This window comes from Pseudorca crassidens, chromosome 5 (assembly GCF_039906515.1).
Source record: "Pseudorca crassidens isolate mPseCra1 chromosome 5, mPseCra1.hap1, whole genome shotgun sequence".
NCBI classification, from domain to species: Eukaryota; Metazoa; Chordata; class Mammalia; order Artiodactyla; family Delphinidae; genus Pseudorca; species Pseudorca crassidens.
The window spans coordinates 66,356,257-66,376,213 of NC_090300.1; the positions used below are offsets into that span (position 1 = coordinate 66,356,257).

The 19,957-nt window shown below is 50.6% G+C and overlaps 1 pseudogene; it reads right to left on the minus strand.

Annotated features, from left to right (window-relative positions):
• Positions 1-1,154: 1,154 nt before the first annotated feature.
• LOC137224273 (cytochrome P450 2J2-like) lies at positions 1,155-11,351 on the minus strand (annotated as a pseudogene).
• Positions 11,352-19,957: the final 8,606 nt, after the last annotated feature.

Here is a 19,957-nt window from a genome sequence, read left to right on the forward strand (position 1 = left end):
GTGTCATCATGGCCCCTTAGGAGATTAAGAAGGAAGGTTATCTCCTAAGGAGGTCTGGTTAACGCAGATGCACGACACACACTAAAGGGGAGGGAGGAGGCCCAAACCGGCAAAGAAAATTTTTGTTTAAATTTGTTCTTGTCTTGCCATAAAATATGAATTTTATTTCATCACAGTGATGACTGATGTCCTACTGATTAGAACTGTTGGTTCATTCTGTCCACTGAAAAAACACACAACGTAAGAGCGAGAGCAGTGAGTTTCAGTTTTATTCAGGGACTGTACTGAGGACTGTAGCTCGGGAGACAGCCTCTCAGAGAGCCCTGAGGAACTGCTCCAAAGAGGGAGGGGAGGGGCCAATATGTATATGAATTTTTTGGTGGAAAATACATGTAGTTAAGCATTAAAAAGGTTACTGCTAATCACAAAGTTAATGATTTTAGTGCTTATCTATCTATGCATAGGAAAATGCAAGAATCTGGGGGTCATTGAAATTCTTCCTGAGGTAAGCATCTTAACTATCAAGGGGCCTTTATACCCAAAATACAGAACGCTTCAACCTGTTTTTTCCATCCTGAATTCCCCTCAGAGTGCATTGTCATGGGTGACTACACTACCCCTGGTAAGTGGGTTGCAACTTAACCCTTTGTATAAGGGGATGATGAGTGACACCCTTTGTTTGTTTGTTTTAATTTTTATTGGAGTAGAGTTGATTTACAATGTTGTGTTAGTTTCAGGTGTATAGGAAAGCGAATCAGTTATACATACACATATATCTTTTTTTTTAGATTCTTTTCCCATACAGGCCATTACGAAGTACTCAGTAGAGTTCCCTGTGCTATACAGCAGGTCCTTATTAGTTATCTATTTTATATATAGTAGTGTGTATATGTCAGTCCCAATCTCCCAATTCATCCCTCCCCCTGCCCTTACCCCCTGGTAACCATAAGTTTGTTCTCTACATCTGTGCTTTGTTCTATTTACTTACAATTCATAGGTACATCTTTTAAATAAATCAAAGGAGAAAGGCAAGACATTTCTTTCTTAGAAGTCAGATTTACTGAGATATGATTTATACACAATAACATTCACCTTTTTAAGTAACAGTTCAATGATTTTTGACAAAACATACAGTTGTGTAACCATCACCACAATCAAGATACAGAACATTTCCATCATCCCAGAAAGTTCCCTTGTGTCCCTTTATAGTCAACCCATAACCCCACTCCTAGACCTTGCCACCAGTTATGTTTTATGTCCTATAGTTTTGTCTTTTCGAATATCACAGAAAATGGAATTCAGATAGTATGGTTTGTTGTGAACATATAGTTTCATCTTTTTTAGTTAAATACCAGGAGTGAGACAGCTGGGTTGTATGGTATAATGTTAATTGTACCAGGAATTCCCAAACTGTTTTCCAGTGTGGTTGTACCATTTTACATTCCCATCAGCACTGTGTGAGAATTCCAGTACTTGGGCTCAGGGCTTTGTTTTCAGCAATTCAAACAGGTGTGTAGTGGTATCTCATTTTGATTTGAATTTTCTTAATACAAGTTATTCTTTTTTAATAAGCAAGACTTGTCTGGAGACACAGTGTTTCAAACCTTGGGGCATCCTAATTTGCTGGCTTTGCCTGATACAGAGAGTCGGGAAGATCTTTCCCGGTCCCGTGTCGGCAGGGACCTGCACTTCTCGCATCCAGTCAGTAGAGGGCAGGAGAGGACAGAAAATAAGCTTCCCAGTTTTTGGACTATCAGGGGCCAGCATGGATAATACTTGGATGCACTACTGTATTTATAGTTTTTCTCAAACGCCTCTCCCTCTGAACCTCTTTAGCTGCCACCTTGTGAGGCTTGACTCCCCAGATTAATCTTGTGAAGTGATTCAAGGCCAAATCTCTTAACCAACCTTGTAAAATCCTAAGAACTGAGCTACCCAAACTGAGCCACCTTTGTAGAGTCCTTGATACGTCTACTCTCCAATGTCACTCACCAGAGCCTGTGTTAGGGGGAACCACAGGCAGCTGAGTTGGTGAACCTCTGTCCTTCTTCAACTTTTCAGGAGCCGAAAGAGACTAAGGAAGGTCTTTGTGGGGGACAAGTCTCCAGACCGCCCCCGCGCCCTGCCATTGGCTACACGCCCTCCTCTCCAGGACCTGGGTTGGGGCAGTTCAGATGGGGCACGGCACAGATCTTCTGGGGCCGGGGCTGCCGAGTGCCCCCAAAGACGTACTCCCGCCTGAGCTCTGGGCTCCCCTCTGGCAGTTGGAACCAAAAGGTCCTGAGGAGGGTGGCAAACATCAGGAAGAGCTCCATCCAAGCCAGCTGGTCCCCTAGGCACACCGATGCCCTGTGTGAAGGAAAGGTCAGAGGGTGGCAGCTGTCCCTGTGCCTGTCCTGTCACACCCACCACCCATGACCCAGTGCTGTGTCCAGTACCTGCAGAGAATGGCAGGAAGGCCTCACTGACCAGGAAGTTTCCATCCTTGTCCAGGAAGTGGTCAGGGTTGAATTGTTGGGGGTCTCCCAACACTCAGGGTCATAGAGCACAGAGGCCAGGTTGGACAAGATGATGGTGCCCTGCAGAGAGGAGCTGGTATGGCTCAGGGAGCTCAGCTCGCCCAGCACCCAGCCCTGATGCTGGGCTGAGATGAGCTCAGAGAACACTCGGTGTGCAGAGGAGAGTTGCCTGGGACCAGGGGGCCTCAAAGAGATTCAGCAGACAGGCCTTCACATCAGTGAAGTTGTTGGGCATTATGCTCTCCTGGCTAAGGCGCACCCACCTCCATCCTAAAGACTCCTGGCCCAGGCTAGAGACTCAGCTTCTGCCTCCTAGGAAGAGGGCCAGTGGCTATTGAGCATGAATGGAGGGGACCAAGTTCTGCACAGGGCAATGAATACTGGCGGGTGTGTGTGTGTGTGTGTGTGTGTGTGTGTGTGTGTGTGTGAAAGAGAGAGAGAGAGGAGAAATGGAATGGCAGACAAACAAAGTGAAAGAAAGACTGAGTAACAAGGCAGATAGAAGAAGAGACAGAAAACTTCAATCCTTAGGATTAGGGAGAGGAGAGAGTGACCTCTAACCCTAACCTAACCCGAGCCCTCACTCTACCTCAACGAAGTGAATAACTGGAAAGAGAATCAGACTGAACAGATGGGAGAAGAAAGGAGCCAAAGGCTCCTGTTGGTGACTTCAGCTCCTTATCACGTGGGCCCTGGGCTGACCAGGAAGCCAAAGTGGAACCAGGACGGGGTTGGCTATGGACCCGGGACCTGGGAGGTGCAGCTCCAGGTGCTCTGAGGAAGGCCTCATAGCCTGTGGCTCATTAACCAACACCAGAGAATTAAACTGGTCACCCCTGTGGGGACTAGAGAACTGGCCACGGGATTCTCAGTTTTGACAAAGGCATCTTGAAATTAAAAACTCAGCAGTTTGAAGCCTGCACACCAAAGAGAAGCCGGTGAAGAATGCAGAAGTTCAGACAATGTAAATACTTTCAGAAGGCACTTTTCTTATTTCTTCTTCTTCTTTTCTTTTTTTTTTTAGTTGCTCTACTGAAGCCTTAAGGGAGGGGCCTGACCTTAGCCATCCAGACTGACAGGCACCCAGACCTCTTTACTCCGTGGCTTTAATCAGAGGGATTGGGAAGCACGTGTTCTCGCTGCTGCCTGAGTGAGCTGTTTGTTTCTTAGTTATAGTCCTGGGAATTTCCCTCCATTTTCACTACCAGGGATGAAGTAACCTCTGCATTACAACAGTTCTTAATAATCACCTTCAGATGCAGAGGCTCCTGGCAAGATGCTCTTTTCCCTCCAGAATTATTTCTATCCTGTTCTGGGTAATGTTCTGGACTCCTTGCAAAGTGATTAACTTATATTAATTTGTGGGACAGGCTCAGACCATAGCCTACCCAGCACACAACATGGGCAACCCTCCTTCTCCTACAAATTATAGAGCCATCTGCCTGCTGGATACCTCCTGGGGATTCTATCCCAACTTCTTCCCAGTAAATGGCAGCTTGGAGCTTACAACCAAATAGAATGTCTGAAGAGAGACAGGCTTGAAGCGCCACCTCTGTATTAGGGACCATTGCTGTTGTCGCTGTCACTCAACTGAACCGTTTAGGAATATCTGTAACATTTACTGATCTACTGTCAAGCTTTGATTCTACTTTCAGGAGACATCTCTCGCCCAAGTTGGAAAAGCTCAGTATTGATTCCAGGCTGTTAATGGCTCCCTGGAGCTCTTATCACAGAACACCTCCTAGAATCAAATTGGCAGGAATGGGCTATTAATAAGGAAATTTCTAATCCCAAACGACATGAAGCAGAGCTGAACCTTAGTTCCCTCCTTTTTAACTTGACCTTGGAACAACTCTTGGACAACCAGGGCCTGGGGGCTTCTACCAGGATAACAGCAAAATGAGTTGATGACATGGTCCTATCCTCACAATTAAGGAGACATTTGTCTAACCTCTGAACTTGATGGCCAAATACTGTCAAGGACTGTTCAGTATTAGCCAATCTGGCAGACCAATAGACAATGCAAAACACCTCCTTCCAACATGCTGATTCACTTAACTTCCTAAAGAGGCATTTCTAGAGCAATATGAACGGCAGGGAGTATGGTAGAGCAAAATATTTGGAATCAGAGGGACATGAATTCGAAACTCAGTTAAGTACCTTACTAACTGTGTGTTTGCGGCAGTTACTTGAGCTCTCTTAAGCTATCTGTTAAAAAAAAAAAAGATTAACAGTAGCAACAGCATCTAAAGGACAGGGTTATTATGAAGAAAAAAATGCATGGAGTCAGGAATCTCAAGTCTGATCAAATTAATAAGAATTTAATAATCACATCCTGGCAGGGCCCTTCCTGTCAAGTCTTCCCTGAACCATGGTTGCAAAAGTTGAACAAAGATTCTCATGATGGAAAAAATTGGGCCCCCATACCTTCTATCCCCATTGTTTTCACGGTGTACCACCTTGTACCATTGAGGCTTCCTCCAGGGACAGGCTGAAGCATCAGTGCTGAGCCAAAGTCCCTTTCTGAGGAAAGTCTTAACACAGCGCACCTCTGTGCATAGGGCACCAAGATGAGTGACTCTGTTTCATCTTCATTAAAATGGCAACCTTGCCACCTACACACCTGTGCTACATTTCCTTTAAAATGACACCCCACTCCCAAAATGATTCATGATGCCTGGCATTCACTCCCCGTACAACCATCTCCCCTTGACGGTGGGCTGGCTCTAGTGACTCACTTCTAGCAAATAGAATATGGCAAAAGTGATGGGATACCACATCTGAGATTAGGATACAAAAAGACGGTAGCTTCTGTCTTCTCACTTGCTCTCTCTAGTGAAGGTCCGCCGCTATGTTTTGAGCTGCCCTATGTAGAGGCCCAATGTTAAGGAACTGAGGGTGGCCTCCAGCCAACAGCCCAGGAGAAACTGAATCCTGAAGAAAGCAATGCAAGTGCTCTGACAGTGGAACCTCCCCATGGAGCCTTCAGATAAGACTGCAGCCCCAGCCAACAACTTCATCATAACATCATGAGAGACCTTGAATCAGAGGCATCCAGCTAAGCTGCACCTACATCCCTGACCCACAGAAACCCAGATCCCCAGCCCACAGAAGTGCTGTTTTTGTAAGTTGCTAAGTTTGGGGGTAATTTATTACATAGCAAGAGAGATAGACAACTGATTCAATAAATATCTCTTATCTAGGATCTGCATGACAGTCAGTCATTGTGAGGACTGAGTGCTGTAGTGGACTCAAAGCCCTTAGCACACAGTAAGGCTTGGAAAAGAGCAGGAATTATGATGTTATGATCCAGTTCATGTCAGAAACCTGCACAGAAACCTGTTTCAAGCTGAATCACCAGAGAGCTACAAACCTGAACTCTATTTTTTAACTCCATGCAGAAATGTGTTCATGTTAAACTTTCATCGTTTAAAATGGGTTGAAGAGGGCTTCCCTGGTGGCGCAGTGGTTGGGAGTCCGCCTGCCGATGCAGGGGATGCGGGTTCGTGCCCTGGTCCGGGAAGATCCCACATGCCGTAGGGCAGCTGGGCCCGTGAGCCATGGCCGCTGAGCCTGCGCGTCCGGAGCCTGTGCTCCACAACGGGAGAGGCCACAGCGGGGAGAGGCCCGGGTACCGCAAAAAAAAAAAAAAAAAAAAAAAAGGGTTGAAGATAAGAAGAAGCTACCATATGAAAGAATATTTCTGTGTCTTTAAACTCCTACTGAAGGCACCACCCAATACATCGTCCACGGGCCCTCAAAAAGGTATTCTGATTGATGATCTTCATAATAACTTCTCGAAGGGTGATAAGCCAGTTTTCCTGATTCAGGCATGCCTCCTTTTATGACATAATGCGAGTCATACCTAATCGGGATTTCCTTTTTTGACTTGATCCAGGGAAGCTCAGACTCAAGTTTTATGTACATATACAGTGGCTGTTCTTGACCTAAACAGTTTGATTTAACTTTATTCCTCTATCTCTCCTTATTCAGTACTTGTTCTCTTAACCTAGTTATAAAATGAAAGAAATGAGAAAGGCGTTTCTACTAGAAATCAGTTCTAAGGATATAACACAAAATGCAGACCAAGCCTAAGGCACATAAATGGCAAATAGGCTAAAAGTTCACCAATAAGGGTTAAGAATTAGAAAACATCCATCTGGTGGAACATTATGCAGCCATTTAGAGTGACGTGGAACAGTGGTTTTCAAAATGTGGTCCCGGGGCCCAACGCATCCACACCACTTGGGAACCTGTCAGAAAGGCAGATTCTCAGGCCTCACCCCCAATATTCTGGGAATGGCTCCCAGCAACATACATTTTAGCAAGCCCTGCATGTGATTCTGGTGTACCTAGAAGTTTGGGAACCAGTAATGTAGAAGAATCAGAATGATATGTTAAGTGAAATGAAGGATTCAGAGTTATACATTCAGCATAATCACAGCTACGTAAAATATATGTGGACAAAAAAGACTGGAAAGAGGTGCATTAAAATGTCTGCAGGGGTTACTTCTGAACAACACAGAACATTTAAAAATATCCCTAATTGAGTGTATTCTTTCGCAATCATAACTCTCCATCTGGAATGCCATGGATAGAGATGAAGGGATGGATGGATGCATGATTGACTGAGTTGGCAGACAGGCAGAAGCTGTAGCAGGTGGCTGTGCTGGGCAGGCAGCCCAGCGAAGGGTGCTTTCTGCAGGCACTGGATCGAGCATGAGGTCACACTGGGGCCACCTACCTTGGGCACGGGGTGGCCGTGCACATGGGTGGAGGTCACGCACTGGCGCACGGCATCTGTGGTCACGACGCGGCTGAGGCGCTGCACCTCACGGACGGTGCGGGTGTAGGGCAGTAGCTCGCGGTCCTAGTAGCGGATGGCCTGGGAGGTGCCCAGCACCGCATCCAGTTCCCGCTGCACCCTCTCTGCAGGCGGCTCTGCGTGGGTCCCGGGAAGGGCTGCAGCCCGACCTCCCCACCACGCCCTACCGTCCTCGTCCCCACCCAGAGACAGTCGCCAAGGTTCATCGCCCCTAGGTTGCCCTACCCCACTCAGCCACCCCTGGTCCCAACAGTGGCAGTCCCTCTCTGAGGCAGAGCTTGTGAACAAGATTTTGCAGGATTTGCTCCTCCGAGGGGAACTTGAGGGAAGGGCTAGGACCCAGATTTCAGCACCCACTGTGTGCCAAGTGTTCTATATACAAAGAGTCCTATGGGGTAGGAACTGTTGTCTCCACTTTACAGACAAGAAAACTGAGGCTGTGACAGGACCGGTACTTTTCTGAAGGCCACAAAACTAGTGGAACCAGGATCTGAACTCAGGTCATGGCCAGTTTGTCCCTGAGAGAACTCTAGCCGCCTTTCTTTCCTTTGTGATCTTGGTGGACATTGACACAGGGCCTGGCACTTAGTAGGTGCTGGATCATTACTGAATGGGTGAAATAATGTTGCCTCATTTCACACTGTTCCTAAGTGGTTGAATTACTTACCCAGGATCACTCAGTCAGTAGCAGGGTGGGACTAGAAGTCCCCACCCCCCAGCCCCTCCATCTGATTCAAAGCCATGAACACCTCCTACACCACAGCAGTGAGAGCAGGACCCACCCCTGGGGCCACAGACCAAAGACAGTGATGGGGACAGGTTCCTTCAGCCCAGAAGCCCACAGCAGGGGTAATGGGCATGGGGCAGTCAGCAGGGTGTAACCATGGCCCCCTTACCCCGGATGGCTCCATGCTGGACCACGTAGATGAGTGCCCAGCACAGGGTAGTGGCCGTGGTGTCGGTGCCTCCCAGAAACAGGTCGACCACTACCTGGATCAGGTTTTCTTCATTGAATGTAGAGACAGGGTCGTCCGTGGCCTGGTGGGTGGGGGATGAGTGGTGGGGAGAGCAGCTCTGAGTCTGAAGCTCTCCTCTCACAGAGCCCTGGCATCTCCCTGACTGAGGCCTGGCCTGTCCCTAAACTTGTGGGACCAGAACTCCTCTGGGGTCAGAAGGGCCTGAGTCCCAGAACTGCACTGACTTTTGAGGGGAAAACTGCCCTGACATCAGCCAGGTCCCCTGCTTCCCACCCTACCCATGTCTGCAGGAGCCAGCGCCGGCCTGGGTAAAGATAGGGAGGGAAAAACCCAAACGGCTGCTGCTTCAGCGTGTTCTGAAAAACTGAGGTCAGGATGAGGAACTGAGGCCGTGGCCTTGAAATGAGATGCAGCCGGGAAGACAGCCCCCTCCGTCCCTCCCTCCCTCCGTCTGCAGCTGTTTCAGGCCCACCTTAGTGATCTGGGCCAGGTAGCAGCTGATGAACTCCTTGGGGGCCTCAGGTGTCCTGAGTTTGTGTCTGCTGATCTCCCGGCAGATATAGCCTCGCACAGCCTTCTGGTACCTAAACATCTCCTGGTGGGGGCCTGGGAGGCGGTGGAAGGCCCAGGGGAACCGATCCTACAGCTGTGGGGGAAGAGGCCTGCCCAGGGGCTGCTCAGGTGCTGACCCTGAGCCAGGGCAGCTCAGAATGGTGCTGGGGGCACCAGAGTGGTCTGGAACCTCTGACATGGGCATCCCAGGACCGCTCGTCATCTGGAAACTCTCCACACTCCCAAAGTAATCTAGACAGTAATGAAGGCAGTAGTAGCAGAGACTGGACCCAGGGCTCAGCTAGGATGTCGCAGGCCCAGACAGCTGTATTTAAGGGGGTTTAACCTGTCTCTTACTCCCTGCCCACACTTCCATGCTCAACCACAATAAAGGAACATTGATGCTGTGAATCGTCATTTTGCTGAGCAGAGGCTGCCTGAGGAACCCAGAATCAGGCCCCATGGCCTTCCTCCTGCCTACCTGACACCCTCCCTGCTATGCCCTGGCTGAGGCCCCTGCCTACCCTGGGCCCCCAGCTGTCCAATGGTCGGCACACCTGCCTCCCCGAGGGCCAGCTTACCCTGCACCAAATGGTGCTGACAAAGGCCAGGCCAAAGTCGATGGCTTGAATCAGTTCCTGGAAGAAGGGATCCTCCAAGAGGAAGTGGCAGCCAAACACGAGGGTCCCAATGACTCTGGCCGTGGACGTGACAATGTGTACCCGAGGGTCGAAGGGTCTACCTGAGAACAGAGGGGCAGGGCTCAGGGCGAGGAGGCAAAAAGAGCACTGCCCTGAGTGTTCATCCAGTCTGTATAAGGTCACTCATTGCATCACTCATTCATTCCCAGTCTTCAGTCATTCACTCAGCAAATGCTTACGGAGCAACTTCTATGAGCCAGGCTTGGTGACAGGCGCTGGGTTTGCAGGGAGAGGTGTGGGAGACAGACCCATTTAAACACACTAGAACGTGGGGCAGGTATGTCCCAGCTGGGAACAAAGGATGCAGGGACCAGCTGTGCCTGGGATTTGGGGAGGGCTTCTTAGGCAGGTGATGTCAGCCAGGTCTGAAAGGAGCAGTGGTTTCTCACAGGGAGGAAAGGGGGGTGGATTAGGACATTCCAGAGGGGGAACAGCATGTGCAAAGGGTCTGTGGTATAAAAGGCTCAAGATGTTGAGGGAGGACATTTCCCCATCTGTAGAGAAGGGCTTCAGGCTTCTCAATGGACTGGACGTTCCTGGGCCTCTGTCTGCCCACTTGCCCACCTTACAGAAACTCCTGATTTATTGATGTAGCACAAATCCCCTACTGGACCCGCAAAGGGTCCATCCCTTTACACACACACACACACACACACACCCGAGGGCTCAGCCTCCTTGCAGGAGTGTGCTTGTTTGTTGTGGAGGGATTAGGGTGGTCTTGCCCCAGCCGCTCCTTACCCTGCTCCAGCCCTCTGCCAGCTCTGCCGCCTCTCCCTGCAACTGCAGCTCCAGTGCCAGCTTGCCTAGGCCTAGCTCCCGAAGCGTTGCCAGGCAGAAGCGTCTCTGCTGCCTCCACGTGTGCCCATTGCTGCAGATGACCCCTGGGCCCGGGTTGGGGGACAGTCAGCAGCCCATTCCAGCCTCCCAGGCCAGGGCCACCTGGCTCTCACTCAGGCAGGGAGAGCAGACCCCTGGGCAGCCTTCCCAATCAGCTCGCGGCTGGTGCTCTGACCGAGGGGCATTTGGCGGTCATGTGGTCCGTGGGCCTGGTACCATCAAGGTGAGCTCAGCTATGCCCTCCTCCCAAGCTGCCAATCTGATTTTGCCTTTAAGAGTCCCTACAAGAAATGGAGGAGGAGATAAAGAAGGGAAGGGAGGACGGAGCCTGGAGGGGAGGAGGCGGGGGGAAGGGCATTTGCTGAGCCAGGCGCTGTCCTGGGCACTCTTGGCTGTAGGGCTCACTTAATCTCCCCCACATCCCGAGGAGGCGAGAGCAGCCACTATCCCCATCTAACAGACGGGCACACTGAGGGACGGAGAGGGAGGCTGCCTCGCCCGGTCACACAGCTGGCAGGGGCACAGCGGAGACCTGACTCAGGTCTTTTTGACCCTCCAGAGCTGGTTCCTTCCCATGCTGCCCCCTCCCCTCGCACAGCGGTGTTTGAGGAGACCCGAGTCCTCCTGGCAGATTCCTCCCTGTTAACAGTTCTGGGTCACCCCAGGGGACTCCTGGGTGCAGTCACCATCCAGCCACCCCGTTCCCAGCAGAGAGGGCAGCCTTGCCTCTTTCTCCAAACACGTCCCGGAAGAGCGGGGTGAGGGGCTGGCCTGAGAACTGCTCCGAGTTGGAGACCAGGGCTTCCTTCACCACCCAGAAGCCACTCAGCACCACCACGGGCGTTGGGCCCACCCACGTGGTGAACACGTTGCCGTGAGCCTGGGCCAGCTGCGGAGAGACAGGGTCCCAGGGCTGCAGAGAAAGCTCAGTTGGCCCCATTCCCGGGAACCTTCCTCTTGGCATGAATCTCCACCTTCTCGCACCCAACACTTACCTCGGGTGCACCTTCTCAGAGCACCCGCCACCCCGTTCGTCAGACAAGCCAAACCCTGGGTTCCCACAGCCAGAACTAGTGCCAGCTGGGGTCACATCACAGGCTCCCTGAGCACCTAGAATAGTCAGGGCCCAGCACTTACACATACGGCGTCTGGTTTGGACCCCAAGGATCCTGGGAGGTGGGTATGCTCTACCCATTTTACAGATGATAGTCAATTATAACTATACTTTCTTCAGGGCTCAGTGTCCAGTGTGGCCTTTACGTATATTACTTGAGTGCACTTTCAGTATAAGTGTGCGAGGTAGGTATCATAATCTCTAGTTTATGAAAATGGAGGCCAGGGAATTCCCTGGTGGTCCAGTGGTTAGGACTTGACACTCTCACTGCCAGGGGCGTGGGTTCAATCCCTGGTCGGGGAATGAAGATCCCATAGGCTTCACGGTGTGGCCAAAAAAAGAAAAAGAAAAACAAAGAAAGAAAATGGAGGCCAAAAAAGAAAGCAAAAGACCAGGGCTTCGTACCCAGGTCTCCCGACCCTCAGTGCAGTGCTTTTCCTACTACATGAGGAGCCTGGGGATCGTGGTCACCTAGAATCTTCAACCAGAATTTTATAAAATACTTAGTCAACATTGATGACAGCTGAGCATTGTCATGGGGAGGGGAATTGTCTCCTCCAGTTCTCAGCAATAAGTCAGCTCTGGCCCGGATTTCAGACCCCCCACTCAGGGCAACAAAACCCTCCCGCTGGTGGGATCCACCCACCCTAGAAGGGGGCTTGGTGTAGCAGTGCTACCTGCGTGTGCCCTCGGGGGTCCCATTCTCCCCAGTTCCCATCTCAAGTGGCTTTTCAGAAAATTCCTTCCAGCCACAAACAGTGCTCTCCTGGAGCAGAGTCCTGTTAAAGAGTGTTCTCCACCTCATTACATTGGCAGTGGAGCTCTGCCGCAGAAACCTCTTGGGTGACCTCTGTGCAAAGTTTTTTTTTTTTTTCCTTTTAAATATTTATTTATTTATTTATTTGGTTGCTCCAGGTCTCAGTTGTGGCATGTGAACTCTTAGTTGCCGCATGTGGGATCTAGTTCCCTGACCAGGGATCGAACCCACGTCCCCTGCATTGGGAGCGTGAAGCCTTAGCCACTGGACCGCCAGGGACATCCCTGTGCAAAGTTTTTACATTCAATGTTTGCAATCCCCCAACAACCCTGCATTTGACAGATGAGGAAACTGAGGCTCGAGGTCATAGAGCAAGTGAGTGGCAGGTGCAGGATTCACCTCCCCAGGCGTGTCTGAGCCCAGTTCCTTGCTTCTAGTGTCCCTGGGCTGAGAGGGAGGGTCCATGTGCCCACCTCTCCGGAGGGCCTCCAACTCAGGACGGATTCCCTACCTGGAGAAGTGTCTCTGGGTGCAGCTGAAAGCTTAGTTGCCATAGGTTTCCAAGGATGGGGAAGGGGAAAGGACCAGGAGGAAGGGGGCTCCTTTCCCAGTAGATGGTGCCAAGTTTCAAGAGCAGGAAGGAGACAGCCAGCAAAGCCAGCCCGCTGAGCAGGGAGAACATCTTGGGCCTGCACGTCCCTCACCCCTTTGCCTCCAGCCCTGGGCTGCCAGTGCGCTCCAGCCTTCTCTTTAGCTCTGTCCGGCCACCCTCCTCTCCAGCGCCTTCTGACCTCCGCTGTTATCCCAGCACAATCAGGCAGTGTCACGTTGGGAGGCAATCCCAGGAGTCTTCTCACAATGGAGTAAATCCACTTGGTCACACTAGTCACACCCAGGCCTGGCTACTCAGCAGGGCCACAGGGCCCCGGCCTGGGACAGGTTGGGACAGCTTCATTCCCAGAGCAGCCTCACCTCTGGCCCATGGAGCTCAACCCCAGTCAAGGTCTTCTCGGCCTCTTCCTGCGAGTCTCAGCCGACCGCCTGCGTCAGCTCGGCGAGGGACGGGGCAGCCACTGGCAGCGGCGGTGTCTCCCCTTGGGATATGCTATTCTGGCTCAGCATGATGCAGACTGCGCTCATCTTTCCTGCTCCCCTCTGCCCAGGTGCTAAACAGTGTCTCTGGAGGCCTCTCCAGCCTCCCAGTCACCCCCACCCCTGCTCCAGCCTCTGGTCAGCTTGAACTCTTCACCTGCCCGGGATCCCCGTGTTTGTCAGTGGTCACTTTCTGTAGCCTTTGCTTTTATCTCAGCTGACCTGGAGCCAGATTGCTGAGTCGAAATCCTAGTTCTCCCCTTACTAGGTGAGGACCTTGGGTAAGTTATTCAGCCTCCCCCTGCCTTGGTTTTCTCATTTGTACAAGGGTGATGATAATTTTAGGCACTGCCTCAGAGAGTTGTTGTACCAGGTGTGGCGGGAGATAAATGGTTCACTCAAGTTGAGTAAATTGAAGATAGTTTAAGAGAGATTTACAAAGGTGTGTGGGCAGGAGGTAGTGGAACCACAAGGCACGGTGCAGTGCTCCAGGGTAGCCACGCGGGGGCGTCCTGCCCACTCAAGGCTGAGAAGGAGAGGGGCATCGATTAACCGGTGCGGAGTTTCAGTTCAGATAGATGGAAAAGTTCTGGGGATGGATGAGGGTGATGGCTACGCAACAGTGTGAACGCACTTAATGCCATTCAACTGTGCACTTAAAAATGATTAAAATGTGGGAAATTCCCTGGCGGTCCAGTGGTTAGGACTCCTTGCTTGCACTGCAGGGGGCCCAGGTTGGATCCCTGGTCGGGGAACTAAGATCCTGCGAGCTGCACGGTGTGGCCAAAAAAAAAAAAAAAAAAAAGATTAAAACGGTAAGCTTTATACTGTGTATATTTTACCACAATTTTTAAAAAAGCCAAGGGACAGAGACATCAGTAGAGGAGCCTGGAGCCCTTAGTTTGGTGGAGACCCACCAGTGACTCTTGGTGGATCACTGACAAGAGCTCTGGCCTTCAGTAGTGAGATGCAGCAATTATGGCAATCCTGCAGAAAATAAATACCTCATCCTCACTCTGCTCTACCCTCTGATGTCTGTAATGTAATGTGCCTCCCGTTGGTCAAATCCAATTAGAAGCTGGAGGGCAAGAAATCCCGTAGAAAATGTAAAATGGTGCAGCTGCTTTGGAAACCATCTAGCAGTTCCTCAAATGGTTAATCATAGAATTAGCACGTGATCCAGCGGTTCCACTCCTAGGTGTATACCCAAGAGCAATGAAAACATATGTTCACACCATGATGTGTACACAAGTGTTCATAGCAGCATCATTCATAACGGCCAAAAATGATGAATGGTCCATCAACTGAGGAATAGTTCTCAGACTTCACTCTGCATGTGGAAACCCTGCACTAATCTCTCCATCCACACAGTCAGTCCTTCCCCATCTCTATGCCTTTGCTCATGTAGTTCCCTCTGCCTGGAGGCCCTTCCCCCATGTCTCCTCCTCTAGAAGTTCCATCTATCTTCAAGGCCTCTCTCACCTGGATGTGATGACAAGGATGCTCCCCTCACAGGGCTGTTGGGAGGATGAGCTGAGACAATGTGAGATGCAAGTGCTTGTGGATAATGTACACACTGGTACAAATACTGTTACTGCTGCAATTTCCACAAAACTGCTGGCTTCCGCTTTTTATAAGTTGCCTTCCCCTCTTCAACATGTCATGTTCCTTCTTCCTCAAATTGTTGCTTAAGAGCCTACACTTCTCGAAATGCTTCTCTAGCCAACCTCACCGGTCTCTATCCACTACCTCCAAACACCCCAACCCTCTCCCACAGTGGTCCTGGCTTGGCTCTGTTAACTACATGGGTGTCCACTCCATCTCTTCCACAATATGACAAGGTCCTAAGGGCCTTTCTTTGGGTTTCTCCAACAGTGTCACCCGATTGCTCAGAGTCCCAAGGTGCCATTAGGTAACGTGGACTTACTAACAGAAGGACCTGGTGGCCCCCCAGGCCAGTCCCACTGCTCACTTTCCTCTGTGTGAGCACACCAGTGTCCACTGCATGAGAGCTCTTTCATGGTGGTCCTTCCACACATGTTTAGACTTTTGCTTTACCCCCTCCTCTCCCCCACTGCAGTGTGGGGACCTTGGAATATCTCACATGTAACCTAGTACACCGTTGCAGCCTTTGAGTTAACTCAGATGGTTTTGGTGGTTTGGGCACATGGGGATGGTGTTCTGGGGACGGCTGGGGTGGGTGGTGCTGGCAGGCATGAGGGTTTTAGTAGAGGCTTTTGCACAAATGCAGGGAATTGGGCAGTGGCTGTGACGGTGACTCTGGTTTGGGAGATTGTCGTAGGATAGAAAGATGGGTCGGTCCTCTGTCTTGTGACCCACTGACCACATTTCATTCGGGTCCAGCTACATTCTGGGTGACTTGGCTAGGTAGGAATGTTTCTCAAAATCAGATATAGCATTTGAAGCCTTTTCTTTAAGACACAGAAATTTATTCCCCTAATGGGAGACTTGCCTGGTCAACATTTCTAAGTGTGTTGAACTTTGACAAACTTCCTCCCCTCCTTCTGGCTCCTGAGGGTGGGATGTGGCTCCTGGAGGAGAGACACACACAGCACACAGGGCCAGACCGCAATCCGATTCTGGGGATGGCAGGTCCAGGACCTGGAACGGAGGCTCCAGGACACTAACCCCCTCCTCATTGCTTGGCCAAGGCCCTCAGTGTTACACTGTGAGGTGTGGGCTCCCCAACAAGATGGTGGAGGTAGGCCACACGGTTCCCACTTAGAGGGAAGTCCCCATGCAGTGTCTGATCCTGGGGTAGCCCACCCTCAAGTCATACCTTCAGAGATGGTCCCCTTATGATTCCAGCCACCATCACCATCCAGGCCATGGGGCTCCCTGTTTCCTTTTTAGAATTCTAAGCCAAGGGCAGACAAAGCTCAGACCCCCATCTCTTATTCCTCTAGGAGCGACTCAAATCAACTAAAGATGTCTTGGCTGGGAACCTGCCCTGTGTGAGGTATCTGCCCATCGAATTCCTAAACCAGTGCTTTCTATGACACTGTGATGGATGTTACTATAAGCAGGTAAGATAGGGGATCCCCGGAGAAAGAAAACCAAGCAAGCCTGGCTTTCTGGACATAAAAGAAGCCATTTTGGGCCTAAGTCATTTTGTGATCTATGCCTGGCCACAATGCTGGCCCTTGATCGTTAAAAACTAATGACCCTAAGGGAACAAAAGAATGCAGAAACAAACAACTGTTATCAGGCAAGAGAAGTAAAATTAGCAAAGGTAATATGGGCTCTCAAGGCTCCCGGCTCTGCTACCACGGTAAACATTAGCCTGAAGGGTTCAACCACCAGATCAACTGGAACCTAAGGGATGATGATGTTGACCTTTTCTGACCCTCGTGACTCCAATCAACTAAAGCTTGGACTCCGTAGACCGCCCAGGCCCCTTTATGAATATACATCTACACTTAGCTTAAAACGCCCCCAGTTTTGCTGTTTGGGGAGACACTGCTTTGGGAAAGATCCCAGTGTTCTCCTTACCCGCTGCGAGTAGTAAATCCTTCTCCTCTCCTGCTCTTTGGCTTGGGTACATCTTTTGGCTCGACACCCACCAGGAGGCGAACCCAGTTTCTGCGTACCATTATTGCTTCTGTCTTACAGATGAAGAAAGCAAGGGTGAACTGATTTGCTCAAGAAAGTGGTAGGGCTACAATTCTAACCCAGGTCTTCTGTCTCCAAGTTCAGTTTTCTCTTTCCACAGCTGCCTCTCAGCTGGGACAAGCCAACATACTCAAAAGGGAGTTTACTAAAGGCCAAGAGAAAAACAAATGTGAGAAACCCTGAGCCAGTCATGCTTCCAGAGATCCTGATGCGGCTGTAGAGGCCTCCTTCACAGGGCCCAGGCTGGTCCCAGGTCTGGCTTTGCACCCTGTCTGATGCTGCACCCAGGAGCCCCTTCTTCAGAACTGAGATGCCTTTTCCACTCCTCCTTTCTCTCCTCTCCCCCATCCGGGGGGACCCCCTTCTGTGGCCCCTGGAGAAACAGTGGTTATGGACAGCATATCACAGCCTCAACCAAGGGGCCTGGGCCCCGGCAGGAGGTATTCTCCAAAATAGACTGCTCCCTGCAATGTGATGGATTCCAGATAAAAGGCTGCTTCCTCCCACCTCTAGATCTACCCAAACCTGGGCCTAATCCATGCTCACTTCCACTCCACACCCACTCCAGCAAGGTTTGGGCTATCTGTAGCCCCACCCCTACCTCTCCCTCCACTCTGAAGGGGAGGAGACAAAAATAAGGAGGTACGGAGACCACTAGAGATAAAAGAAATAAGAAGAGGTGAGGGAGGAGAGGTCCCTAAAGTTATCTCCGTACACATGAACAAAGAGAGGGACTTGTACTTCCTACATTTGTGTTGAATTTGCACAATGCGCCTTATGCCTCCTGGGAGTGAGTGGGAAAAAATACAGGTGGCCTCCGGACAGCTAGATGAAGTCCCCAAAGAACTGGAGCTATTTCTGGGGAAGACCGGGAGACCCACAGGTCCCTAACTGAAGGAGGGTCAGACTCAGAGACCATAATACCCAGGCAACCGGGACAATGGCCGGCCCTAAAGGACACGTCATGCTTTGCACATTATAACATTAATTGTGCCTCTTTCATTCTCCAAAGTATCCCAGTTTGACCACTCCCCATGAACACCCTACAGCCTCCGACTCCGAAAGTCTCCAGGCTTTGCAGGCAGGGAAATGATGATGTGATGTCTCACTGTAATGAGATCTCAGCATTGAGAATTCTGCTGAGCATTCCAGTTCCCACAGGGAGTGGCTTGCTTTCAACCTCAATTTGAGAGGGGGAGTGGGGCCACAAAAGACACTCCCATGCGCCACTGCTGTGCCCCAGGAGTAGGATCCCAGGGCTCGGGAGGAGGCTTGGTGTCTGAAGAGCGCGGCGGAGGGTAGCCAACACCCTCCCCATGCACACGGGCACACCCACACCCAACACCTCCTGCCTTCACGGAGCTCCGGAGTAGTTGAATTATTCATCAAACCAGAACGATGTTTTCATTATACTCAGCCTATTCCTCTTATGCAAACAAGATTTATGGAAGTTTTTTGTTAAAAATATTAACTATATTTTAAACAGTCAAAAGGAAAGACCCAAAATCTTACGGAGGACACTGGAAATAGACGGAGACAAATGTACTTACAGTGCCTGAGCTTAAGAATAAGAGTGGAGACACCATGTGTTCCAGAATCCCCATTGAGAAGGAGAGAATTTTCCCAGCAGCAAATTCTGAAAGGGATTTACTGTGCGGACTATTATCTAGTAGACAAAGTTGTCAACAGAGATTTTCTGGAAGACGAGCAGCAGCTTTCCTCATGGGTCCATTTCTGAGAGTGACTCTAGTACTGACCAAGGACAAAGAATTGAAACCAGAGGAGTGACGGTCTCTCTGTAAGTACAAAATGGCTCGCCTAGTGTGGCGTGATTTACAGGGAGAATCCGATCATACCTGGGAATGGGTAGTATCACGTCTCTTAGTCAAACACTGTTTTGCTTATCTAACTATGAATGCCAACTGTTGTATCACATGGTGGGTGGCCAGGACCGAGTACCTACAATCTTGACCAGCTGCCAGGCTCCCAAAGGAAATAACCACCAAGGATGCTCTAGGCAAAAACCCTTCCACTGATCACTTCAAGGCTCTGCCCTCTGTGAGGCAGCTTGGTGGGTTAGTCTGGACAGTCTGGTGCAGAGGGCTCCTGGGGCTGATCTCAGGGAGGCCCAAGGCCAAAGGCCTTTTTGGCCTTTTGGCACCAGCCCCGGGCTCACATCCTTATATTAGACCCTCAGACCTTTCCACACTCAAGGTGAGAACGCATGACCCCAAGGTCATTACCATTTCAAGGTAAAGAACACCGCTGACAGGAGCAAAGGGTGTCTGTACAACCCAGGCCAGAACCGGTCCAGGCACCTCCCCAGTTATGAGAGAGCCTGGCTGCTCTCAGCATGCTGGCTGCATAGAACAAGAGCAGAGAATCATGGAGGAGGAAGGAGGGAGAGAAAAAGAGACAGCTACAGAGAGCACATTGTTTCAGTCTCTCTTCTTTTTCAGCCGCGAGCTCCATGTGTCTGTTTTTGGTCTCCAGTGGCCAGCAGAGTGCCCAGCACTTAATGGATGCTCCAGAAATATTTTGGGGGGAAAGGAAAAAGTCCAGAGGAAGCTAGAGTCCAGGTATCGGGAAGCTGGGAGGGAAGAGATAGTTGGGTCAATAACATGGGAAGGAGAAGTGAGAGCTTGGAGGGAAGGCCTCTCTCATAGGCCCATGGGGATGAGGTAGGGGAGGACCCCAAGTGGGCCTGTTGACACATTTTCTGTCATCAGTGGACAGAATGGTCCCAGGACCACAGCCCACTAGATTCTTTGTCAAGGACACAAAAGGTTGGTCAGGACAGTGTCCCTCAGCCCCTAGAACTGTCTGGGCAAGGTGAGTGTCTTGGCCCCAGCAACCGTGTGCCCACACTCCTCCCTGGCTGGCACTGGGCCAGTCCTGGGTGTGTGATGGGGCTCCTCTTCAGGAAGGCGGCTGTACCATAGCTGTGGGA